This window comes from Psammomys obesus, unplaced genomic scaffold (assembly GCF_907164565.1).
Source record: "Psammomys obesus unplaced genomic scaffold, mPsaObe1.curated_primary_1811, whole genome shotgun sequence".
In the NCBI taxonomy this organism is placed as follows: Eukaryota; Metazoa; Chordata; class Mammalia; order Rodentia; family Muridae; genus Psammomys; species Psammomys obesus.
The window spans coordinates 9,945,526-9,973,434 of NW_026596100.1; the positions used below are offsets into that span (position 1 = coordinate 9,945,526).

Sequence of the window (27,909 nt, forward strand, 5' to 3'; positions counted from 1 at the left end):
GCTACTGAGCTTGTCCTAGGAATAAGATTTAGAATAGCTTTCCCATTTTATTCTGTCAGACAGGGGTATCTATTCTAATCCAATTATTTATATTTTAATCTTTTTATAAACTATAAAGTGTTAGGATTAATAGTCATACTTAAACAAAGGTTCATACATTGTAATTATTCTATTATAAATATCTTAGATTATATTTGAATGTGTTCTTATATTTTATTTATAAATATGATTGCTGTGACATTTTTAACTTCTGCAAGATGTAAAATTACCACTCCTAGGCGTATTCCCAAAAGATGCCCCACAATTCAGTAAGTACATTTGCTCAACTATGTTCATAGCAGCTTTACTTTTAATAGCCAGAATCTAGAAACAACATAGGTGTCCCTCAACCAAGGAATGGATGTAGAAAGTGTGGTACATTTACACAATGGAATACTACCCAACAATTTTTAAATAGCTTGTTTTAACAGGAAAATCATGAAATTTGAGGGTAAATGGTTGGAACTAGAAAAGATCATCTTAAGTGAGGTAACCCAGAAGCAGAAAAACACACAGGGTATATACTCACTCAGAAGTGAATATTAGCCATAAAATATAGCATAAACATACTAAAATCTATACTCCTAAAGAAGCTAAACAACAAGGAAGACCCAAGGAAAGATGTTCATTCACAAGGGCAAATGTGATAGACATTGGAAGCAGGAGAAAACAGGAAACCTACCACAGTTGGCATCTGAAAGACTCTACTGATTGAGGAAGTATGGAAGCAGAGGTTGAGACTCGGAGCGAAATTTTGGGCAGAGTGCGAGGAATCTTATGAAAAAAGGGGGAGATAGAAAGACCTGAAAGGGACACAGCTTACCATTACATTATTTTCTTTACTTTTCAATCTGATTTTATCATCTGTTTAATTTAATACTTGAGGGAATTTAATCCATTAATTCAGTGTATCATTAAATTTCTCTTCTCTCTCAATCCTCTAACTTATGCAGATTTCCCCAACCCTCTCTCAAATTTGTTTGTATTAATCTTGAAACAAACAAAAAAAAATGTGATTTATTGATTTTACCAAAACTATGATTTGCCAAGGCTGTTTGAAAAATAATGTTGGTTCTTTTACCTAATATTTATTAAACTCACCCTCAAGTTTGAATAATACTGGTCCACCACCATCCTCATATCTAACATATTTCACCCTCACCCTTTTATTGAAGATTTACTTTGTGCTTCAGAAATCTTAGATGATACAGATAGACTACATGCATCATTTCTTTCCATTAATGCACTGTATGGAGAAAATAAGGCACAAAATAATTGAAAAACATAGAATTTTATTTAGGAGAAAGAACGAAAGGGAAGGCTTGCTGATGGATGCGCAGATGACAATAACAGTATGTTACATTTATGAAGACTCATGGAATATCCATTTATTTTACATATTGTCTATGGAAATTTTTGAAAAATGAAAGGTGAGTTTGTGTGTGTGTGTTGTCACTAATGAGAAAATTTTCAAGGCTTTTTAAAGAGTTCCTATGAGCAAAATCAACACCTGATAATGAGTGACATGGGTGTATTTTTACCTATAAAATGTAAAATGAGTCTCCAAAGCTTTCCCTTTAATTTCAGCATAAAACAGTAGCAATTTTCTCTGATGAGTTTTATTCTTTTCAGAGTAGAAGCATACTCTGTCAAGTCTAAGTAAAAATACATTCTAAAAAGGATATAAACTTCATAGACATTTTCTAATTGTACATATTTCAATTCAATAGTTTAAATGTTTTATTTCTCATATTATTTGTTCCACCTGAGGATTAAAAAAGAGACCTTTGATTTGGCAATTTTAATATGTAAATGTCAGATTTGACATTTGTCATAGAAATGTGAAATATACTAAAGTGTAGTCTATACTTAGCAGGGAAAACTATTTACTTAAATGAAAAATGTTAACCTTTTCTATGTTTGATTTTGGAAATGCTTTATTGTTTTAGGTTTTTAGAAGCATATCTATTGCTATCTTTATTTTATCTTTAGGACAATGCATTTGATAAGTATTTATTTTGGAAATAATATAATGTACTTGGGTCACAGACTGTGTAATCAAGTTCCTTTTGGATTTCTGTTCACATTTTAGCTGCTCTATGATTGAAACCTATTACTTCTTTATATCATTCTTCAGATTTTTAAGATGTACTTACCCTACATCATGGAGGCTTGCTGAGATCAGCATTTGAGTTAGGTGTAAAGTTACCTGGATAAATTTCTGGAACCTAGTGACTAGTAGGAAGGCTTGGCTCAAATTAAAATATTAATATAGATCCAGTAAATCCAATTGTTTATTTCTAACATGGTATCTTTAAATAAATAAGAAGGATTTTGGTTGGAAAACAGATAAGACTCAGTGATCATATCTTTGTACTTTCTGATTTCAGAAAGAAGTGTAGGTATCAGTGTTTCTTTTCCTTTTTTTCCCCTTCTGTATTTTTTTCCTTTTGGACTGAAGAAATCCAACATTTATCTTTCCAGTCTGTTCAATGTGAATAGTAGATAAATTAGCCTAATCCATTTTCTGAAGACAAACATCCAGTTTGAACTTGACAGATGAAATGACCATGAGGTGCCGGTACGCCATGACTCTCCCTCCACAAGTTATTTCTGAAATACTAATTGTCAATCAACAGTATCTATCATGGCTTGACTCCACCTTGAAATTCAGTTTGAAGTTTTTACATTAGTGATAGGAAAAACTTTCTATAAGAAATTTATCATGACAACGTGAGTCAGTGAAAAACTATCAACTACTAGCAATAACACTACACTACAAAAATCCGATTGCTCAAGCATTGGATGTTTCCAAATTTCAAGTGACCACATTTATTTGAATACTTAAATATGAGATTTTCCTTTTGTGGCTTTGCTTCTTGAACTACATTTACATAAGTATAACACAATTTATTTATGTTTGAAAAAATGGCAATTTCATTTTCAAAATAAATAAATAATGATATTTTTAAAAGACTTGTTTATGTTCATGTATATGGGCATTTTTGTCTGTATGGACATCTGCACACGAGAAGACACCATCAGACAGTTTTTTGATGCCAGGTGGGTGCTGGGAATTGAACTCAGGACTTTCAGAAAAGCAGGGCTTCTAACCACTGAGCTATCTATCCAGCCTCACATAATGTCATTTAACTAGATAATACCTAATAGTTCTGTGAGGAAGTGACTCACTACATATGCTAACCTAAGGGAAAATAATGTATATATCACTAATAGAATGCTATCTGCTAATAGATATTAAGTTATTGGCATTTTTATAACTAATCAGTGGAAACTTTATATGCTCGGACAGAGAAAAAGACACATATGAAACCTGAGATACTTTTGTAATATAGTACTGGATAAGACTTATATATTGCTATCTGTCATAATTTCCAGTATGAAAGTACTAGAAAGTCACCAAAATACAAAATTAATTCATTATAACTTTTCTAGCTCAATACAGTAATTAAAATTATAATAGATTCCATCTTTTAATAGATGAACCAATGGAAAATCCTGTGTATTAATCATCATGGATCAGAAGCCAGCAACAAAACTAGGAATTCAGTTGACGTTTGCAGCATTGTCTTCCATATGCAAGGTTCTGTCTTAGAGAACAAAGATAAAAAGTTTTTAAAATCTGCCTTCAACCTGTTAACAATTTTTATACTCAATGCTATGTGTATAATGTAGAATAAATAAAACTTACAGAAAACAAAGACAATTCGATGCATGTGTGTGGCAAGATTTTGTCTTAGTCACCTTGAATTCACAGTATAGATCTGAAACCTGCTTAGGAATGGGGCACATAGCTAAATACATCACAATGATATAAAGGGAAGCATTAGTTTCATTAGGGCAAATCAATAGTTTTTCATTAAGAGGTGACATTTAAGAACCTTGAGATCAGACGCTAATTCCCTAATGCAAGATGATAGAGTGAATAAGCCTTTACAGGTGGAAGAGGATGAATGAAAGCATCCGAACTTTTAGAGATTGGAGCAAGATCCAACATGATTGTCTGCTGTTTCCATTTAGTAATCAGGGACCATTATTCTTATTTTACTTACTAACTTATATACTTCATTCATTCATTCATTCGTTCATTCATTCACTCATTCATCTGGATAGTAGTCCCCTCTCTCCTCTCCTTCTTGTTCCCCCTCTCTCACTCTTTCTGCTCTTCCCCCTATTTCCACTCTCCTACTCCTCAGAAACATCCCCCCACCCCCCCAAAAAATCACACTGGGGTGCATCAAGTCGGCACTGAGGCTATTCTTTTCCCCAGTGGCCTGGAGAGGCCCCGACCCGGGGCAACGCAGAGACATCCCCTGCTCAGTCCTCACATGAAAACCAAGCTGCCCATTGGTTACTCTGTAGAGAGGGCCTAGGTCAGTCTTTTCATGGTCCTTGGTCGGTGCATCATTCCTGGTAAGCCACCTTGGCCCTGGTTAGTGGGTTCGTTGGTCTTCTTGTGAAATTCCTCTCTCCTCCCTTTTATCCTTCCCCCAGACTCTTTCACAAGTCTCCATGTATTCTGCCCAATGTTTGGTTATGAGTCTCAGAATCTTTTCTGCTGTTGGGTGGAGCCTCTAAGGAGACAGCTATGCAAGGCTTCTGTCTGTCAGCATAGCAAGAGTATCTTTAATAGTGTCGGGGGTTGGCTTTCTCCCATGGGATAAAACTCCTTATTTTAAATAGAGATTTAACTATAAGAGATTTTGAGTAAGGGGAACAAGGACTATTTCTGACATGAACTCAATGGCTGGCTCTTTGACCTCCCCCCGAGGGAGGAACAACTTTTTTAGGCCACAGAGGAAGACATTGCAGCCAGTTCTGAAGATACCAGATAAGCTAGGGTCATATGGAAGGTGAGGAGGACCTCCCCTATCAGTGTACTTGGAAAGGGGCAAGAAGGAGATGAGGGAGGGAGGGTGGAATTGGGAGGGAAAGAGGAAGGGAGCTATGGCTGGGATACAAAGTAAATAATGTGTGATTAATATAAAAAAATAAAAATTATAAGAAAAGATTTTAGAAGTAACAAAATCAAAGCTGTAATTTTATGTGTAAAATCATATTTTATTAGTAACTTGCACCAACAAAAATATTTACTGACTGATTTGATTAACACTGTACAAATCATTGATGATCTAGATTTGACCAATGAAAACATAAATGAAAGAAAAAGACCAGGGGGAGTTAGTTAATGGTATATTGAGTAATCAGAATTCCAGAATATATTTTAGTACAAAACTTACAAAATTGAAAAAGATTGTCAAATTCTGAAAATAAGAACAATTTCCTTCGTGTCATTGAAGGAGACAGGAAATCTTTATAATTTTTATTTCAGTTTCTGTTGTGTAAAGCATGTTTGAAAATGAAACATCTGTGATACAGAAATATCTTCAATGGAAGCATCTGTGATACTGAAATATCTTCAATCTTTTTTTGTAGGTTTTGGGAAGGCTTCCCTTGGGCATATGCCCCAGATACGCTGCTTTATATTTTAGTGATAATTGCAAAGACTGTGATTTCTTACCAGACAATTCAAAGAAAGACTAGTTCATAGAAAATTAATAAGAAAATAGAAGAAACCTAAAATGTGAATTGATTTTTGTCAAAACTCCTGCATTAAGTGTAAATAAGCAAAAATATTTAATTATGTCTTTGCATGTAGTATCTATTTAAACCGTATTTCTTAAACTAAAGAAGATCTTCTGTAAAATTCAAAGATAAACTTCCCAGAGTTTATTTAAGTACTTCTCAGAGTGAGTGTTTTAAATATACTTTCAGTAAAGGACCCTGGTAATAGAGTCAAGTATTTTTGACACAAATATGTGGATTCTTCATGTCCTAATATTTTATTGTGAATATTTAGTGTTATTTAAAAAAATCTTTTTATCATCAGCAACCAGGTAAAATATGACTAAGAAAAAAATGTACATAACCTGTATTCTTTAAAAGTAATATAATAATAAAATGTCCATATTTTTGATGATTTTAATTATATTAACTTATTTTTTACATTTTTATACATTCTAGTCATACTTATATCTTTACTATTCTATCTTTGTCTCACTCTTACCAAACTCTAACTTCCTAATTTTCTATTACCTGTTCATCACTTCCTAACTGCTCAAAAAAATAAGGCAGGCAATTTGGACCAATAGTTACAAGGAGCAAATTCTTTAAATACAACCTTGCATTTGGTCCCCCTAAGTCTTGATCAGACATGGCTTTCTAAGGTCAAATTAGCTACAGTGGAATGCAGCTGCATTGGGACATTAAACAGAGGGGAAAATAGAGAATTAAAGGAGGATGAATGATGGCATAGATCACAATGACTAGAAATGGTTAAAACCCTTTGTATTCATGAAGAAGACTGTGACTCTCCAAGCTGCATGGACCACATTTTTTATTTAGGTGTTATAACCAATATGTTTCATGAGTCTCCTATTAAGATAAGAAGAACTGAGGGACAAAAACAAGAAAAACTGCTGAGGACTAACGACACGGAAGTGGGTAGCACTGAAAAGTGCTTTGTTTCTCAAGCTGTAATCCTAATATTTTTCCAGTTATATTCTGGAAGGGGTGTTGTGATTGGCACTTAAAAGCACTTAATATAATCCTTTCTCTGTACATGACTGAAAGCTTACAGAAATCTCACAGATCAGATAGCACTGAGTATTAACTCTATTTGTTCTGTTTTTTGTTTATTTGCCAGAAAAGTTTTGGCAAATAAAGATACTATAACTAAGTGGTTCATAGGAGACTGGAGGCATGAGTAAAAATAAAAATAATTCCAAAATTAATTTATGTAGGTAAGCATAATGTTGTTACTAAGAATTATGTGGTGAATCAGCAATCCTTTTCAAAATAAATATATTTATTATTGTTATGTATAGCACACATGTAGTGGTCAGGAGAAAAATTCGTGGAGCTTATTCTTTCTTTCCACCTCAACATGGGGTGTGATTCAATTTGACAGGCTTGTGCTGCATTGCCCTATCTGCTAAGCATCTTGTCAGAGCTAATTCAACAATAAATTTTAATGATAACTTACAATGAAAGTCAATAACTATTAAATACAAGTCCAACATCTATACAGATTTATTTTGAAAAAGTATAAATTTAAACATGTAATCTATCCTAATACTTTATTTTTACAAAATGTATTAAAATGTTGTATCTAGTTATGACCTCAGTAAACAAAATCAACAGTATTTATATTAGGAAATAAGTAATGTTCACCTAATTTAGGTATGCTAATGTGTTGAATTATCTGTATAAATGATCTGCTTGACTCTATTATTTTATTCTTGTCCACATAAGTGTCTGCCATGCCTGTGTACTTATGCATATTCTTGTACACCACAGGCACCTATAATATAGACATTCGAAGGACATCTGTCTGAATATTGCAATTCTGAACTGCTGCTTCACATTTTTGTTCTTTTATCCAGGGTCTCAGTACGTAATGCAGGTTGATTTTAGGTTCTCTTTCTTCCTGCCTCAGGCTTTTGAATGCTGAGATTACAGATGTAAGCAAACATATCCAGTTTCATACAAACTCTGTTCCAAGTTTTATTTAAAACACTATACAAATTTTAAATTTAATTGCCACAACAATTTATAAGATGGATATCATTCTAATTACAAAGATTATAAAATGAAAATCAACTTACATATTTTGTAAAATCAAAATAAGTGTGTCTGACCTTTCAACAGTCTGATACTGCTCAAAACTTGCAAAATAGTGGGCCAGGGTAAACTCTAAAACCTTCGAATTATTGACCACTAAGAATAGTTTTATTATAATAATTTTAGGAACTGTAGAAAAAATTTCAAATTAGACCACATAAATATTTGACTGAGCCTGCTCAGTCAAAGGATGTGTGCTGCGAGAGAGGGGGCTGAGGATTAAAAGGAAAAGGCAAAGTGAGACAAATCTTCAGTAAGGACTGAAGCCAGTTTATTTTATACATCAAAAGCACATAACAGCAAAGCGAACTTCCTCATTATGAGGAGGTCAAGTGATATCCAGGTTCCTTGCACTGGTGCTCAAGCATGCAACAGTATTGTTTGTTATTCCAGTAAGCATGTCAGGAATATTTCCTGCTCTACAGTAGGACAGAAACAAAAGGTTATAAAAGTTCACACCACTTCAGCAGGTTTCACTATACTTATATAATTCAAGATGAAGTTAGTGTTGCTACTGGCCCTCCACAAATATTCAACTTTAGTGTTGCATATCTGTGGCTGACATGGGTAAAAATGCCATTACTATGCTCTCAGTAACATAAAACAACTAATTAATAAATAAGGACATTCTATAGCTTTATCTTATTGGACTGTGCTTAAACAATGTCATGTCTCCTTGAACAACATGCTACTAAGTAGAAATGTGGCCATTCTAAAGGATATACTAGCATGTCAAACATTTTAAGGGTTGGAAAGTGACTATCTACTTTTTTATTCAGTTATTACTTTCCATTCTTCCTTTATAGATGTTTCATTATTAAACATCATTCATTATTAAAATGTTTTATTTGGAAAATGATTGATTTAGGTTTATAGACTATGTTGGAGACAGTACAAAAGATAGACTATCAAGCGTAAAGAAAATTGTTTTAAATGAGGCTGAGAAACAGTTTTGGTTCCCAATGTTCTTTGTGGACTCCACAAATTCTTGAGACTTTTGAATGACTGACCAGAGGTAAGAGCAGAGCGCTGGATTAAGTATTACTCCAGTAAGTAAGACTAAGTATTCAGAACACTGAGATTATTGTGTGGAGGATGGTAGGAATATTTCATAGACAAAGATACAATTTGGAAGTATCCAGCCCTCTTCCTAATGCCTATCTAGTTTTCAAAATCATTGGACTATTTTGTGGTTAAATGCTATCTGCATAAGAATTCATAGTTGCTTAAGAATCTAAGGCTGGATTTTGTTTTCTCTATTATAGTTAAGTTAATTAAAAGTCTTTACAGTTTCCTGATGAGGAATTGTCACCAAGAACCATACCTCTGATATGAAAATTTTCTCAGTAGACAGCTTGGTCAGACTTTAGATCTGAAGTTATACCTCTTGGCAAAGAACCTGTCATGCAATTTTGAAATCTGTTGGTCTGCCTGAAGAACTCTGTAACCTAGGAACTGTCTCTCATGTGAACTCAGGGGCCTGTTCTTTGATCACCTCCCCTGATCGGGAAGCAGCCTTACCAGGCCACAGAGGAAAATAATGCAACAAGTCCTGATGAGACTCCATAGGCTAGGGTCAGAGGGAAGGAGCAGAGGATCTCCCCTATCAGTGGACTTGGAAAGGGGCATGGGAGGAGATGAGGAAGGGAAGGTGAGATTGGGAGGGGAAGAGGGAGGGGGCTACAGTGAGGATACAAAGTGAATAAACTGTAATTTATAAAAATATAAATAAATTTTTAAAAAGTGAAAAAAATCTCAAGTGACCTAGCTCATATTTATCCAAGTGATTCTAGAGCTCTAGAAACCTACAAGTGATAAAATCTAGGACTCAGTCTAGGCCTTTTGCCTGAGGGAACTTTATTGCAAACTTTTGCTTGGAAATCTAAACTCAACATATTTTCACACCTAATACCAAAACTTTTGGTTCTGTTAAGAAAAACTTCTACAGAAATCATCAAAGAAATACTGTTTATTAAGGCCTCATTTAAAGAAAAGTAGGGCTTTGGATCCTGCAAAAATCATGCTGATGGTGAGGAATAGCAGAGTTTTCTCTTGCAGGTGCTCTAAGCGAGAAGTCTATAAAGCTGCCTGCCAGGCACAAAGGAGCAACCCCAAAGAGCTGAGAGAAAGTCTTTTGGTTAGTGCATAGCAATTTAGTACCCACTGGCCAATTATAGTTTGTAAGGTAGTTGGATTATGAGTCCCCAGTTGGTATTATACAAGAGACACAAGACTAAGATAAGGAATAACTTTCTCCTGTTGGGTGTGTGCATGGTTTTTCAGTTGTAGCCACAAAAATATTCTATAACTGTAAACTAAAGTCTTAGTTTTACACACACACTTACACAAGCACACAAACACACACATACGCACACACACATACGCACACACACACGCACACACACACAAGCATACACTCGTAACTGTGTCCAGAGGTTTCATTCTGAAGCTTATGTTCCTAACCAGCACTTATCCACTGTACTTGCTGTGTTCGTAATGATGACATTGTATACGGCATTAGTCAAGAGCAGTCACAATAAAACACAGGGCACTGTGATCCTAAAAGACACTGTCTGCGCTTGTTTGGCTGTATTTGTTTCTGCCTGGAACATCACTGCTACTCAGAGCAGAACAAAAGTGATTGAAACATGACCTGGGCTTCTTACGGTCATGTGTACGAGCACATGTTGTTTCTGAGGGGGAGAGAGCTGTAACAGATGCATACTTGATGCTGAGCTGACCCACTGTGAGAAAACACTCTGGCATCTCCCAGCTGCCACTTAGAATGTGAGATCCAGGATGTGACCTGTCAACTGGAGCCTCTTCAGCATATTGTGGCAATGCAGCTGTCACAGAGACACGTATGTCTCCAGAGAAAAACACTCAAACTGTTTCCACCATCAGATAAATACAACTGCAAAGAACAAGACAATCTGACTGTGACATATTTTTTTTTTTTTCCTGAAGTGTGGTGTTTATTAGACATCAGAATAATGGAGTTGACCCTAGGACTTTTTCTGTGTGTCAAAAGCCAAGCACTTTAAGGAAGCACACTCCTTTTAGTCCTCATTTGAGAGAGAGGGGGAGCATTCTGTTGATCATATTTAAGATCTGAGGTTACGCTGTTCTTTCATCAACCTAGGCAAAAGTTATAGGCCTTCTGATGCATTTCAGTAGAACATCTGAAAAGGAGAGGTTTTCCTGTTTGGAACTAATATTTTAATCTCTTTTTTAATTGTTTTATTATTATCATTTATTATATTTTATTTAATTTGTATTCCAGCTGTGTGCCCCTTCCTCATCTCCTCCCAATCCCACCTTTTCTCCCTCTTCTCCACCTATGCCCCTCTCCTAGTCCAATGATAGGGGAGGTCTTTCTTCCCTTCTAATTACCCAAGCCTATCAGGTCTTATCAGGACTGGCTGCATTGTCTTCCTCTATAGCCTGGCAAAGCTGCACCCCCCAGGGGGAGGTGATCAGAGAGCCTGTCACTGTTCATGCCAGAGACAGCCCTATTCCCCTTATTAGGGAACCCACTTGGAGACTGAGTCTAAAGACTACATCTGAGCTGGGGTTTTAGATCCTCTGCATGCATTGTCTTTAGTTGGGTATCAGTCTCTAAAAGGCCCCCAGGGCTCAGTGTTCTTTTTCTTTTTTTTTTTTTTTCTTTTTTTGGCCTCCTTTTGGAGCTCCCGTCCCCTCCAAGTCTTTAAATATCATGTGTTTGGATGTTTTGTCTGCACTGTGTCTGTACCATGTGTGTACAGTTTTCATGGAGGTCAAAAGAAGGTGTTGTATCCCTTGGGATGAGGATTACAGGTTTATTGGAAGCTACCATGTGGGTGCTAGGACTCAAACTTGTATCCTCAGGAAATAGCCAGTGGTTTTAACTACTAAAATATCTCTCCAGCCCCCACTATTTAGATTTAATAGAAATATTTTTGTATGCATTCTTCCATGTTGAACTTATTCTATTCAATGTTATATATTTATATTCATTTATTCATCTGTGTGTGTTTCTGTGTGTGTGTGTTGGGGGGTCATCCATTGGGCCCTCCTTAAATGTGGTTTCTAAACCCAGTGACACTCTATTAAAGAAAATTTGTTTTTTCTTTGTGATTATCAGTTTGAGATACCTTTTTTGTTAGAGATGGGAACTTATGTCCAATTCCTATCCTTTTCAATGCTGGGACCATATTTGACTTCCTCCTATGCAGGCCCTATGCGCTGCCACAGTCTCTGTGAGTTCATGTGTGCATCAGTCCTGTTGCATCTGGAAGACACTGGGTTAAAACATGTATTTTAACTTTAATAATTTTTAATTAGAATTACATGTACTATTACATGCTATCCTATAAAGGTTCATATCTGTCCCAGAAACTCTTGAGGTCAATAGCTCATTAATTGACTTTGCCATGAACAGTTGTTAAGTGTTAAGTGCTTATAAGTGAAAACTGCCATCCAACTATGAAGTACCCTTGAACGTTTACCCACCATTTCCTTATTGCACTGTGACTAACTTTGCTTGAACATCCATCAGACTCCCCCAGAAGTCTTATCCATCAACCCTAGAAGACCATGAATTGTTATACCCAGTTCGCGAGCCCCCAAAAGATCTACAGGAATCGACTCTGTTGCAAAACACATGAGGGTCTTTTTATTATAAATTACAAGCTGCAGCTTGGGCCTACACAGCCCCACTGCCAAAGTGCGTGCCCAGGTTAGTTGGGTGATTTATAGATTCTGGTCCATCCCAGCATGCCCAAGGCAGGGGCAATTCCTGCCTGGCAAGCATCTATTGGTCAAAATGCTACATTTTTAATTGATTGGCTATAGGAAGGTCCCCAGACCATAATGACCTGGTTCCCTCCCTAGAGGGATGGGCCAGTTTCCTAGCAACTGCTATCTCTAGTAGGTGGGGAAAGAATGCAGTAAGGCTGTCCTTCCCCTCAGGGCATTACTAGACTTCTCCACCCACATAGTTCAGGCCTTAACTAATAGCTGCTAATTTTTTAATCTTTTTAGTCTCTCAGAATAATATTTTATGTTAAACAGATTTAAGCAGTTTGTAATTTTTTTCTTTTTATACTAGCTTTGTTTTGCTGAATCAACTAGAGATTGAAACTTGTAGAGCTCTTGTTTGTAGACCAGTAATGCTTTCCAACACTGGGATATGTAGTCAGTTCTTTTTTGTATTTTTTATTTTTTATATATTAATTACAGTTTATTTACTTTGTATCCCAGCTGTAGCCTCCTTCCTCATTCCCTCCTAATCTCATTCTCCCTCCCTCATATCCTACCTGCCCCTCTCCAAGTCCACTGATAGGGGAGGTCCTCCTCCCCTTCCATCTGACTATAGTCAGTTCTTAAATGCATAGTAGAGTCATAAACCAGGAACCTTGGCTAGGGCTGACCATAGCCAAAGCCAGACAGAATATCATATAGTATTGCAATGTAGGCCCACATTCTTAAGTACATATACAAATTTTAGATTTTTCTAGATCCAACAAAACTCCAGATTTGTTTGTCTATAGCCAGAATGTCCTCCAGATACACTACAGCTCTGAAACTACAAACCATTTGGATGACATAGTAAAAGAGAAATAATAGAATGATATGAGATCATCCACATGTGTTTTTGTTTTGGGGGCTAAACTTTGAGCCCAGGGTCTTGAGCATGATAGACAAGATGTCTACTTCAAAACTACATCCCCAGACCCCAATTATATTGTGAATATATCACTTTAAGAAACACTTTCCATGTATTTTCCAATTTATTACTGGCAAAGAAGTTTTTTATATTATGTTTTTTTATCTGTAAGATTGTGCATTTCTATATACATTAAACATATTTTTCAAGCTGGGTTCTTGAACTTGCTCTAATCCATAGTTGATATTTACAAAAAAAAAAAAAAAATGGAAAACACTTGTTAAATGATTATATTTATTCTTTCAGGATTTTCCAGAAATATATAATGCCTTTGGAAAGTTTTTATACCATTCTCTCTTACACTTTTCCCTATCCCATCCTTATCTTTCCTGAGAGCATCCTTTCTGTTATTAATATCATTTTTATATTGTGACTCACTGAGCTTAACCAGAACCATACCTGTGTTACCCACTCTTGACTGAAAGAATGAATGATTCTTGAAGTTCCCACAAGTTTTTAGGATTTTTACTAGTGTTGAATTTAATTTATTATTTATTTCAGTGAGTGGATATTACAATAATCACTAAGAAATTTCAGAGTTATTCATTAGGTAACAGTATTAAAGCTGCAAAGTGTGGTTTATTAAGATTTTAACTTTTTTGTTTAAATATTTAAGTGATCATCAATACCATTTCTGTATCCTTTTACAACCAATATTCATGTCTTATTATCTGTATGTTGTACATATTTTGCACATTATAGGACTCTATACAAGGAATTTGAAACAAAATATAAAATATTACAGAAAGAAAGATGGTAAAAAATATTGTACAAATTCTTTGTAAAGCAGCACTCTATATTGCCTGTCTTCAGATTATTTTCCCCATGTAACACCAATCATCAAACAAAGGATTAGAGATGCTTTATCATGGAAATATTCCTCTTGAGTAATCACAACAAAAAGCCATTTCCATCACATTGTCTATGTGAATAGAGCTTTGTTTCACCCTTTTCAAGTTTTATTGTTATGAAATCTGAGCTAATTTTCTCCATCATTTTATATTCTTATTCAAAGTGTCTGTTGAATAGAAGTGTGTGACTCTCATTGCTGAATTTTTACTATATCTGTATGACTAAAAGGAATCAAATTGTATGAGGATTGCAGTTGTCTTAGTATTTTAAATTATGGTGAATGTGATGATTGCTATATTAAGTTGAATTGTATAGTTTATAGTGAAGTTGGATGACTATCTCAAGAATGTTTTTCCGGCTTTTTAATATTTCCCAAATCCCAAGAATGCAAACATTGGAATTTTTTTTTTTTTTTTGTTTGCTCATTAGTTTGTTTTGTTTTTCCAGATAAATTTCAAGCTCTGGTTTTAGAGTATGGACAAGAATTTGTTAAATATTTTCAAGAAGAATAGGAGCTATGCTCAATTCAGACTCATGGTTATGTTTCATGTATGCAGGTGCTTAGTGATGTGGTCAAACTTTTGTAATACAGGTATAGCAACATGCTGTACTGAATTTAACTTGTCCATAAATTTATAATTCATTCAAGTGTTGTTTCTTGTAGGATTGAGTTCCTTTCACATTCCTGGAGTAAAATATTTTAACCCCACATACAGTAAGAATAAGGAGCTCACTTTGAGGGTTGAATTAGGTTGATTTTCATTGCAACGAAGTTGCTAAAGTTGAATGTGAAGCTGATCTATCATGTCAAAAATGGGGAGACAAGAGGATCCCAAGTTGCAAGTTAGTCAAGGACACATGGTGAGACCCCACTAAAAACGCAAAACAAAAGCTTCACATTTATTCAAGAAAATGGATATTTTCCCTTCAACATCTCTCTCCTTCCCTCTACCTCCCTTTTTGATATTAAGTTGTTCCTATGTAGTGCAGGCTGGCCTTGAACTTAAAATCCTCTCACCTCCACATCCCAAGTACTGTGATGCAAGGTATGTGCTACCATACCCAATATCGTTCTTGCTTTCAAAGTATTATTTTTAACTCTAATTTTGAAAAACATGACTCATAGAATTATGGATCCAATTTAAAGATAGCTACAAAACAGGTGACTGATAGTTACACAAGCTCCATTATAAAAAATATTACTGTTCCAGGCTGTTACTGTTACTGTAACACCTGCCGGAGCCAGCCAGCAGAGTCGAACGGTTCTTGAGTCTGGAGTGAGGCTTAAAATTAATAAAATAACACACAGCACACAGGAGGCTTTTTTAAGAAGGTCCAGACTCGACAGCCACAGCAAAAAGCCTCTAGCCTCTAGTAGCAACTCTCAGCCCCTTTAGCAGTAACTGTCGGCCTGTCTTTTTATTGTAGAGTTTTTAAGCCAAGGTAGAAACATCTCAGAACAATGGTTTAATTTCCACAAGAAGCCTGAGGAAGAGGTGTGATCCTCACAAGCTATCCCACCTGCTGTCACAAACAAAAGGAGATGGACTTGCAAATTCTTCCCTGCCTTTAGAGAAGGTCCGGTAGAAGCAGTCTTTCCGCTGAGATTTAAATATCAAAGCATCTGCCAGAGGCACCGTTCCCAACAAACCCCCTCCCTCATCTCCTCCCAGTCCCACCCTCTGGGATACAAAGTGATTAAATTGTAATAAATAATAAAGAAAGAAAGAAAATTAAGTGGTTAACAAAGGTAAAATTTAAGAACATAAAAAAAAAAATCTTACTGTTCTGTACCTTTAGGATTATATTTCCCTCCCAGGTAGTTCTTGAGTGCTGCAAACTACTTTGTGAAACTATGAGAAAGTACTGTGTTTGATATAGAAACTTTAGGTATGGACCACTCAGTGCTACCTTTTTTATTACAACAGCTTTTTCTGGATTTATTTTACTCAGACATTTAAACTATAAAATCAGATGGCTTTTTCATTTACTGATAAGATTACTTAGACATCATCACAATCATTTTTTTATTATTATTATCCAAAAGAAAGTCATCATGTATTACAACCATTACAGAAAATCCTCTTTGTCTCCAATTCCAGTTCTTGGCCATCTGTAATTAACTTTTTCTTTAAAGAAACTATAGCCCCTTGCATATTTTATATAAAAGGAATAATGTAATGAGTACTTTTGTTGTAACTTTCTTCTTTTACTTACCATACTTTTTAATGATTGGTATGTGTCATGGCATGGATCAGTATTTCATATTAAATTGCAGATAACATTTTCATATGTTATATAATATACCTTATCTATTCATGAAATGTGAAGTATTTCCTTTTGGGGGCCATTAAAGTAAAATTTTTATGTGGACATATAGTTTTTAATTCTTGAGGTGTTGCAAAAGAAGGTGAAAAATAACAGTTTTTGTTTTTGTTTTTTAATTTTATTCAGTCTTTTAATGAATAAAAAATTAATTCAAAAGTATTTTAGCTGACTTCTGAATATAGTAAGGGATAAATGAGGATTCATATCAAACTGAAGAATGAAAAATTACTAAGGAAGACAGTGTCGGTTTGTTGGGATAAAACTAGACTATGCAAGGATTTACATGGAGTTTGAAGTTAATTCTGAAGCTTCAGAAGAGGCCTCACATTAGCTTAATAAATTTAATATTTATTTATTTTTTATACAGTGTGAATGTATTCATCTTCAGTCCTTCAGCAATATACATCAGTCAACTGGTATGGCAAACCTCATAATGAGAGTATGCCTTTTTTTTTTTTTTTTTTGCCTACACTTATTTATTTTTTTGTCTTTTTTAATTTTTATTTTTTCTTCACAATTTATTCATTATATATCATAATTAAAGCCCCCTCCCTCAACTCCCACAGTCCCACTCTCATCTTTTTCCCCTAGTCCACTGAAAGGGGGAGTTCTCTACTATTGCCATCTGCCCATAGCTTGTTAAGTCTCATCAGGACTGCCTGGATCCTCTTCCTCCATCGCCTGGCAAGGCTGCATCATTAGGGGCAAGTGATCAAAGAGCAGTCATCTGAGTTCATGATAGAGGCAGCTTCTGCTCCTCTCACTCAGAGATCCACATGGAGATTGAGCTGCCAATCGGCCACATCAGGAGTCTAGGTCCTCTCATTGCCTGGTCCTCTGTTTTTGCATCAGTCTCTGCAGGACCCTCTGAGCTCAGATCTTTTAGTTTTGTTGGTCTCCTTGTGGAGCTCCTTTCCTGTCCATGTCCCTCTAATAGCACCCCTCTCTTCCTCCATAGACTTCCTGTTTGTCATAGAAGTGCCTCACTTTCTAGCAGTTTTCACTTGGTAGTTTTCCATAGCAAAAAGCAGAATATGCTATGATACTAATATCTTTTTAGTTACAATTCTTATTCTTCCCTTTCTTCACAGGAATATTGTTTTAAAAAATTCTATTTAGTAATGCTTGACTATTCATGTGCTATTTTATAGATGTAGTTTGTAAATTGAGTGACTCTACCTACAAAATTAATGGAGAGTAGTATTGATTCTATGAGGCTGGCATCTCAGCAACAAAGATTTGAAAGTGACATGAAAAAGGATTTTAATTAACAAAAACTATCATATGTTGTCTTTTAGCCAGGCAAATTTCGGTGTTGGTAGAATGTGCGGAGGTAGTATTCCCAGAGACTTACATATCTTTGAACTATATATCAAATGCCAAGGCCTGCCGGTAGCCCTGTCATTAGCACACCATTTTTCTTCCTGGGATTTTCACTCAACTAAAATGCTTTTCTCCATTTAAATACTTGTGAATACTCCTTTATTGAGTGATTAATGCAAAGGACAGCAAACTGGTCTAAATAAGCATTTCTGTTATCTTCTAATCCTTTATAAAATTGGGAAGTATGCCTAAATTAAGACACTTCAGACAGAAAGCTGAAAGTTGTGAAAACTTTACAGAACTTCTAAACTTTGCTGGTAAGAACTGTGCAAATTTGAAAGAATTAAGGATCACTTTTCTTGGCCCCTGTTCATCTTGAAATAGATTTCACTCAGGTTTCTGACCTGGAGCTTATAGCAGCCTGACTCACTGAAGTGAACTCTGCTCACTCATTTGTAAACAGTCCATTTGTAGTCAAAATGAAACCATTAGCCTTTAAGAGTCATTTACACACTGTTTTCATAGTTAACTTGACTCTTGTGGGGAAAGCCTTCTTCTGATGGCTGGAAGTGTGATCTCAAAGTCGCTTCTTGGACTAAATGTTACGAGAAAGAAATATTTGCATGGATAAGCACTTTTTCCATTTTACTCAAACTAACCTTATATTACTAAATCTTTGGTGGCACAACTCTCTTCCTCTTTCTTTATAGGATTCCATGTCCCAAGATAAGTGGTTTCTTTGAGTCATAAGGGGAAAACATAAGTCTTTCATGTTTTTTGTTTATCAAAAACTGATCCCACGAATGTCACTAAGGAGAGACCTTAGCCTTAACCCAATTTAGCTTATTCCTCATGGTTCAAATGATGCTCCCATTTATGTGTCCAGTATTTCACTTTTTGTACATCACTACTTCCTCAATGTACAGTTTCAATTACGTCCCAGTTGTACATTCTCCCAGATGTACAGTGAGTTAAAACAAAGGGCTTACGCAACGTGCGGTCAATATGACACCTTTCTAAATATCACTATATATATTTCATTTTCTAGATTCATATTTCAAGTATAATTTTTAAAATAATCAAAAGAGCTTCTTAAGTACAATTAGAAACTGTCTATATATTATGGCTTGAAAAAACATCCCCTTCTTAAGCACCTTTCTTTTTAAGATATAATGGTCTGAGCCACCCATGTTGCTTTGAAGTTCATTTTAATTCAGAATTTTGATATGTAGATTGTTCTTATGGATATTTTTGTTTTAATCTCTCACTTTTCAGCAAGATTTTACTGCATGATTATATAATAATAATAATCTATATTATGTAGATTATTAATATTTGAAGTTTCATGTATATGTGCCTTTATATATTATATTACCCCTCATAACTCTTCTTTAAACAGTCCTTACCAACTTCATATATATATATATATATTATATTACATATACATATATAATAGAGGTTATTATATATATATATACATATACATATATAATAGAGGTTATTATATATATATATATGGAAGGAAGAAGGACTACCAAATCTATCAAGATGAACTGCATTAGGTTTACAGTGCATATATATATATATATGCGCATATGTTTTTTAGTGCTGGTCACTTGGCATTAGATAACCAAGAGATCTCATCCCTGAGGAAGACTAATTCCCCCATCATAGCCATTGTTAATTGTCTATAAATCTTCATGTGTGGGTGGAGTCCTGTGATAATCTACCCATGGATGTATAAACTGGTGTCAGCATTTGGCCTGGTTTAGATGCCCATATTGTTGAGATTTCACGGTTGTAACTTCCCTCTCACTTAGAGAAAACATACATTCACAGCAAACGTTTTTGGTCCTCTGGCCCTAATAATCTTTCCATCCTCATTCTGTGATGATAACTGAGCCATAGATGCAGATGTTGTACTGTAGATAAAACACTCGGGGCTGGATGCCTCCTGCTCAGCTGTTCTCTGCATTTCCAGTTGTGAGTCTCCTTAATGGTTTCCGTATGCTTTATTGGTTTCTTATGTGAGAGGTGAAACTTACACTACTTGTGGGTATAAGACTGAATAGTATGCAATGAGCAGTTACGTTTGTTTCGGGAACCAGCAAGACTTCGTTCTCCTGTATAAACCTGAAACCTATACTATTCATTCATTTTATTTCTTTCAAATTTTTAAAAAAGCAGTTATTTTTTAGAAGTTTTTATCCAATATTTATTTAATATTGAAATTTAATTTTCAAGATTAATTCCTCCTTGTATATGGAGAAATATTTTATATTTCTATTGGATGCAAACATAATACTGAGGCGAGATTGCATTGATTTTCAGGGCTGATTGTACCATATCTTCACAGTTAAATATTCAGTGATATCAGGATAGTAGCTTGACAACAATAGTGTGAAAAGTATTTCCACCACAACTACCAACAACATGTAAGAAAAGAAGAGCTTCCTTTTCCCCATCGAAAGGCTTCACTTAAATCTGTAACAAAATATCAGTAAGCAGCTTGTTGACTGAGCAAATCAGGCATAATAAATTTCTTCTGGAGCCATGAGTTTTAACATCCTTTCCCACAAAAGAATTCAACGTGAGATATTATGAAGAATATATAGTAGTTTGAATCAATGTGTATGAAATAAAGTTCCAGTAGAGTATTCATTCGCTAATAAAATATGAGATTTGTGGTAAGCAACACTATATAAACTGATCTGGAATTCCTTAACTCTGCATTTATAGGTAAATTAACAATGTTCTTAGACCACATAACATACAGTCTGGAGAGGATTCCGGAGGATACACTGTTTGATAGCATCATTATTTCTACTCAGAGGTTAGAGTTTGACCCTCAAGCTTATCATCATACTTTTTCATTCCAGGAGGGTCATATGCTTGCAATGAATTAAGCTTGATCAATTTTTTTCTATATTAACTGAACAGCTTCTATACAAAAAGATTTTTTTTTTTTTAATTTACTTCTTAACAAAGAACTTGCACAGAGAGGACACAAAAATTGTACTACTACATAACCTCTAGAGCTTACAAATTTTCACTTATTTATTTATTTATTATTACAATTTATTCACTTTGTATCCTGGCTGTAGGCCCCTCCCTCATCTCCTCCGAGTCCCACACTCCCTCCTTCTTCTCCCTCTATGGCCCTTCCCTACTCCACTGATAGTGGAGGTACTCCTCCCCTTCCTTCTGACCCTAAGCCTATCAGGTCTCATCAGGACTGGCTACATTGTCCTCCTCTAGGTCTGTACCTAGCAAGGGGAGGTGATCAAAACACTGGCCACTGAGTTCATGATAGATACAGGCCCTACTCTCCTTAATAGGGAACCCACTTGAAAATATTTTAAAGAATATTACTCAGCTCCACTGTGAAATTCTTACCCTGTGAAACAATGTCAATGATTTTGGCATTTGCAGTGTGGTTAAATAAATATTTGCATATTTAAACCAGAAACTCAACTTCTAACTTGAGAGTGTACACTGAGAAAAATGGGCTCTATTCCCTTTTGAAATAGGTTACAAAAGCCACATGCAAAAACCACAGCACTGATGACATTAGCCTGATAATCACCATAATACCACACTTTCATATTTCTCCATTAAATTTTATTCCAAGTTGAATGATCTAGAGAATCTGGGGAATCCAAGTACTTGTCATTTGAAACTGATATCATTGCAAATGCAAAGAAAAATCAGGTTCTCCCATCTGCTTTATACGGGAGCTTAAACTGCTTATTTAACTTTACCTATTCCTTAAGCCCTAGTAGCTTCTTCAGTGAAATAAAACCTATTTAAAATGTGTTTTGTTTTGTTTTAAAAACAAACTTTAGAAACTCTTATGTGGAGAGTATAATCCAGTTCCTTTATAAACACTCAATAGATTAATATTTTGGTTTTTCCAAATAATTATTTGAGCTCTACCGCTGATTATTTTATCTTTACAAATCAGGCTTAATGTTCATTTTTTCCTCTTTGTTTCTTCAAAACAGAAGCAAGTTTAGGATCTCTGCAATTCTGCAATATAACTAAAGTAAAGAGATGAATACATGGCAGACTTAAATGTCCTCACTGAGATAATGCAGGAACATTCGATTCATTTCTTTAAGAAGTTAATTATCAACTGTACTTTTGGTGAAATCTCAAGCTATCACATAATCCTGGAAGGTTTTGTTAGCATAGCTTTTTTGTTTGTTTAATTTTTTAATTTACTATTTATTACAATTTATTTACTTTGTATCCTTCTGTGGCCACCTTCCTTGTCTCCTCTCAATTCCACCCACCCTGCCCTCCCTCTTCTTCCTCTATACCCCTCCCCTAGTCCACTGATAGGGGAGGTCCTCCTCCTCTTCTATTGACCCTAGCGTATTGGGTCTCATCAGGACTGGCTGCATTGTCTTCCTCTGTGGCCTGGCAAAGGCTGCACCACTCAAGGGGAAGGTGATCAGAAAGCCAGTCACTGAGTTAATATCAGATATAACCCCTGTTCCCCTTGCTGGGGAACTCACTTGGAGACTGAGTCTCTAGGCTACCTATGAGTATGGGTTTTAGGTCCTCTCCATACATGGTCCTTGGTTGGGGGATAAGTCTCTGCAGGGGCCCCAGGGACCAGTTTTTTGATTGTTTGTTTGTTTGTTTGTTTGTTTGTTTGTTTGTTTTGGCTCTGTTGGTCTCCTTTTGGAGTTCCTGTCACCTCCAGGTATTTCTATCTCTCCTTTCTTTCATAAAATTCCATGCACTCTGCCCAAAATTTGGCTGAATCTCAGCCTCTGCTTCCATACCTTGATCTGTAGAGTCTTTCAGAGGCCCTCTGTGGTAGGCCCTAATAGTTTCAAAATGATACTAAAATTTATGTACTACTCTATAACATCAAAATGCTAAAACTCTTTATTCAAATATAAATTTAAATTATTATTTATAACCTGACAATTTTCTGAAGACAAACACAAAACAATAAAATTGAACACCATATTTTTGTTTTCTTCCTTGTGATTGTGGTTCTTTGAAGTTATCAGATTATTAGGTTTAATGTTATTATTATTTGATATAATTATCAGATAAAATAAAAAATACTACCAAACTTAAATTATAAATAACTTATTAATCATACTCACTGAGTTATGATAGCATATCTCAAAAAAGATAACTGAAATAAATTTTTAGGCTAAAGCATATTTAGGGTTTCATGAAAATTTTTTTTCTGGTTTAAAATGTATATTTTTAATACATATTTCCAATGTATATATTCCAAACTTTTAAAAAAATTAAATTAACTGATTAGAAATCTTTGTTTTTCTTTTTTTGTTTAATTTTTCTTTTTTTATATTAATTACATTTTATTCACTTTGCATCCTAGCTGTAGCACCTTTCCTCATTCCCTCCCAATCCCACCCTCCTTCCCTCCTCTCCTCCCATGCCCTTCTCCAAGTCCACTCATAGGAAAGGTTCTCCTCTCTTTCCATCTGACCCTAGCCTATCAAGTCTCATCAGGACTGGCAGCATGGTCTTCCTCTGTGGCCTGGTAAGGCTGCTCCCCTCTCAGGGGGAGGTAACCAAAGAGCCAGCCACTGAATTCTGTCAGAGACAGTCCCTGTTCCCTTACTAGAGAACCCACTTGGAGACTGAGTTGCCATAGGCTACATCTGTGCAGGGGTTCTAGGTTATCTGTATGCATGGTCGTTGGTTGGAGTATCAGTCTCAGAAAATACCGCTTTGCCCAGATTTTTTTGGCTCTGTTGTTCTCCTTGTGGATCTCTTTTCCCCTCCATGTCTTTCTCTCTCCCCCTTCTTTAATAAGATTCTTTGCACTCTGCCCAAAGTTTGGGTAAGAGTCTCAGCATCTGCTTTGATACACTGCTGGGCAGAGTCTTTCAGAGTCCCTCTGTGGTAGGCTCCCGTCCTGTTTCCTGTTTTCTCCCTCTTCCAATTTCTGTCCTGTTTGCCTTTCTAAGTGAGGATTGTTCATCTTACACAGGGTCCTCCTTCTTGCTTAGCTTCTTTAGGTGTATGGATTTCAGTATGTTTATTCTATATTATATGTCTCATATCCACTTAAAAGTGAATATATACCATGTGTGTCTTTCTGTTTCTGAGATACCTCACTCAGGATGATTTTTTTCTTGATCCCACCATTTGCCTGCAAATTTCATGATTTTCTTGCTTTTAATTGCTAAGTAGTATTCCACTGTGTACAAGTACCACAATTTCTTCATCCATAACTCAGTTGAATCCATCTGGGTTATTTCCAGGTTCTTGCTATTATGAATAAAGCTGCTTCGAACATGGTTGAACAAATGTCTTTGTTGTGTACTTGAGCATATTTTGGATAAATCCCAAGGTGTGGTTTCTTGAGCTAGCACTATTCCTAATTTTCTGAGAAAGCGATAGATTGATTTCCAAAGTAGTTGTACCAGTTTACATTCCCACCAGCAATGGAGAAGGGTTCCCCTTTCTCCACATCCTCTCCAGCATGTATTGTCATTTGAGTTTTTTGATCTTAGCTATTCTGATGGGTGTAAGGTGAAATCTCAGGGTTGTTTTGATTTGCCTTTCCCTGATGACAAAAGATGTTGAGTATTTCTTTAAGTGTTTCTCTGCCATTCGATATTCCAATGTTGAGAATTCTCTGTTCAGCTCTGTACCCATTTTTAATTGGATTGAAAAAATATTTTAACCATCAGTGGAATTTGATAGACTAAGCAAAGCCAAAGGCATAGAAACAAATGTTTATGGTCCTCAACTGAAGAAACATGTCCACTGAAATGAAATGAGATCATCATAATTTGTTCTTCAATATATAATTTTAAGTGATAATCTCTAAGAGAGAAGTTGGATTTGTACACAGGATTAAAGAATTACACTCTTTATGACATCTTGAGTGACATATTGTTCTCTATAGGTCAAATTCCATGCTTTATTCCTTCACCTTTACCATCTTCTTTATGCCATGATAACATTAAGCTATGCTAACTATTATTAACTGAGTTCAATGAAATAAACAGCTTCTTCCTTGACTAATAGAACTGGATCTTATGAACATATATGCAGCATTTCAGATTTTAGTTTACTGGAAGAACATGGGAATTATATTGGAGGCAGAGTAATAAACTGGGTAATAAGAACTAACATTTTATGCCTGGAACAGTGAGATCTATGGGACCTATACTTGTTTTCCATTTAGAAATACTCTGTAAGTTATACACAACTTTTTAACTAAATTTTGTATATTACTATTAAAGAATTTTAGCTTTACATTGTAATATTAAAACAAAAGTGAAAAAGGTGAAAGGAATAAGGGAGAAAAGATGCAACTCGATTTTAGACGTTAGCGTATATTATGTATATCTGTGGATAGATTCAGGAATTATGTTTTGTTTTTGTTTGTTTTTGAGAAAGTTTCCCTGTGTAGCCTTGGATATCTTGGAACTCACTCTATAGACCATCATGGCCGTGAACTCAGAGATCTGCATGCCTTTGCCTCCTGAATGCTAGGATTAAAGGCATGTAGCACTAATGCACACCAGTGATTTTAAAAATTGTACTTTGGGTGTAGTTGCAAAGTTTACAGATATTATCTAGCTATGTATGCAAGCAGAATTGAAGAATATCCCCACTTGTTCTTTTACATCAGATATGATTCTGGTGAAGTAACAAATCAGTATTATAGATTGGCTTGTATAGTTTCAAGCATGCCATTGGATTTCTATAGTACCTACTAAATGTATTTATCTAATGTTCTGATTTTTGAATCCTATAGACTTGTGTTATTTATTTAGATAGTTTTGTTATCAGGATTGCTAGAATTATTGTAATGGTTTCACAGTCTTGATAAGGTTGATATTTATATAGAAATGCACAGTAATACAATTAAATTATTGTTAATTTAAAAAATATATCTTTCAGCTACAATACTTTAATTAAAGAACAATAAGATTCTATGTTTAGGACAGGAGCAAATATTACACAAAAGTAATGCCATATTGTCCTCTATTCTACACAAAATGCCAATACATATGCAACAACAAATGATCAGAGAAGGTTTTTGTTGTTGTTGTTTGGTTTGTTTTTCTTTTTGCTTTTTCTAAGATGCTTAGGTGAGAAACTCTGGACTTTTTTTTCCCTAATAGAATGAAAGAATATTACAACTTCATCTGTAAGTCTGTTTAGCATACAATATTGGATGTTTTCTTAAAGATTCTGTCAAAAATTCTCCTTCAGTCATATTGTTAGAAGGTTGAGTGATTATGAAATACAATAATTAACACCTACTTTTTTTATATAATTCCCTGTACTCTGCCCAAGGTTTGGTTATGAGTCTCAGCATCTGCTTTGATACACTGTTAAGTAGAGTCTTTCAGAGGCTTTCCATGGTAGGCTTCTGTCCTGTTTCTTGTTTTCTCCTACTTCCAATGACCATCCAATTTGTATTTCTAAGTGAGGATTGATCATCTTATCCCAGGTAAGACCTGGAGAGGACAAAACCTCCAAAAGGACCAAATATGTCTGGGCACAGGGGTCTTTTCTGAGACTGATACTCCAAACAAAAACTATACATGGATATAATCTAGAACCTATGTTCAGACATAACCCATGGCAGCTCAGTATCCAAGTGGGCTTCCTAGTAAGGGGAACAGAGACTGTCTCTGACATGAACTCAGGCATGTCATGACCTCTCCCCAACAGCAAAGGAACAGCAGCCTTACCAAGCCACAGAGGAGGACATTGCAGCCAGTCATGATGAGACCTGATAAGCTAGGGTCAAATAGAAGGAGAGGAGGCCCTCCTCTATCCGTGGACTTAGAGAGGGACATGGAGGAAATGAGAGAGGGAGGGTGGGATTGGGAGGGAATGAGAGAGAGGGCTACAGATGGGATACAGAGTGAATAAACTGTAATTAATATAAAAAATAAAATTTAAAAATACAATAATTAAAGAAGTACATGCATCTATTATACTTTATTTAAACAAGACACCCTAAAAATAACAAGAAATTGACAATCTTCCTCTTTTAGTTGTTTTCACATGACACCATTTTCTTTAAGGAAATGAGTGTACCCAGAAGCATTGGAAACTCCCTCTCCTCTAAAGGTGATGATCATCTGGAGATTTGCATGCTTTTCGGGCCAGCAAAACTTGCAACCAAAATGTATCTGAACATTCAGAAGTACGTTATTGTTGTTACAAGTTCATATTATGAAATATTTTTCACCATGGAAATACATCTTACCTACTTAAAAAGAAATACATGGCCTCACAGATGGTCCTGGTTAAAAACAAAGTAGTCACAAAACAAAGTAAAAGGACAGGAATGTGGAAAAAGAATCCGAAGGCAAGATTAACAGGTGGCAGAGATGGGAAAGAGATGAAAAGGTGGGGTAGGAGTTAACAGAAAGCAATATATGTATATAAAATTGTCAGGGAACATATTTTATCAATAAAAATTTTAAATGTCAAATTATGTAAAGACTGAACTCTTCATTAATTTATTGTAAATGATATTTTGTTTAGTTATTGCTCTTGTGCTCATTGTGGTAATATTTTGTACAGAAAAAAAGTATTTTCTTTTCCTAAATTTTTCTTTATTATTATTTATCACAATTTATTCACTTTGTATCCCAGCTGTGTGGTAATTTTTTTAAAGTCACCTAATTAAACTATGGTTTTATGATTACAGTTGAAAAGGGCAGCTGACATAATTCAAGTTAAGCATTGATTTGGTTATGTGTTGTGTGTCTGAGACTGTTCATGTGTATGTGTGAGCCTGGAATTCAGTCTTGGTGCCTGATCCTACACACAAGGTGATCAGTGAGACTCAAGAGTCCCAGCCTCTGCATACCTTGCCAGGCTTTTACTTCTATCGGCTGACAGTCAAAGCTATGTCATTAGTGCTGTGCACTTTCAATGATATTTATACCTTTCTTCGAAGATTCTACTTTCACCAT

At 35.3% G+C, this 27,909-nt stretch overlaps 1 protein-coding gene across 1 annotated transcript in view; it reads left to right on the top strand.

Annotated features, from left to right (window-relative positions):
• St8sia4 (ST8 alpha-N-acetyl-neuraminide alpha-2,8-sialyltransferase 4) overlaps window positions 1-27,909 on the top strand; it is a 95,954-nt gene that overhangs the window by 63,535 nt on the left and 4,510 nt on the right. The gene's annotated exons all lie outside the window — the stretch shown is intronic.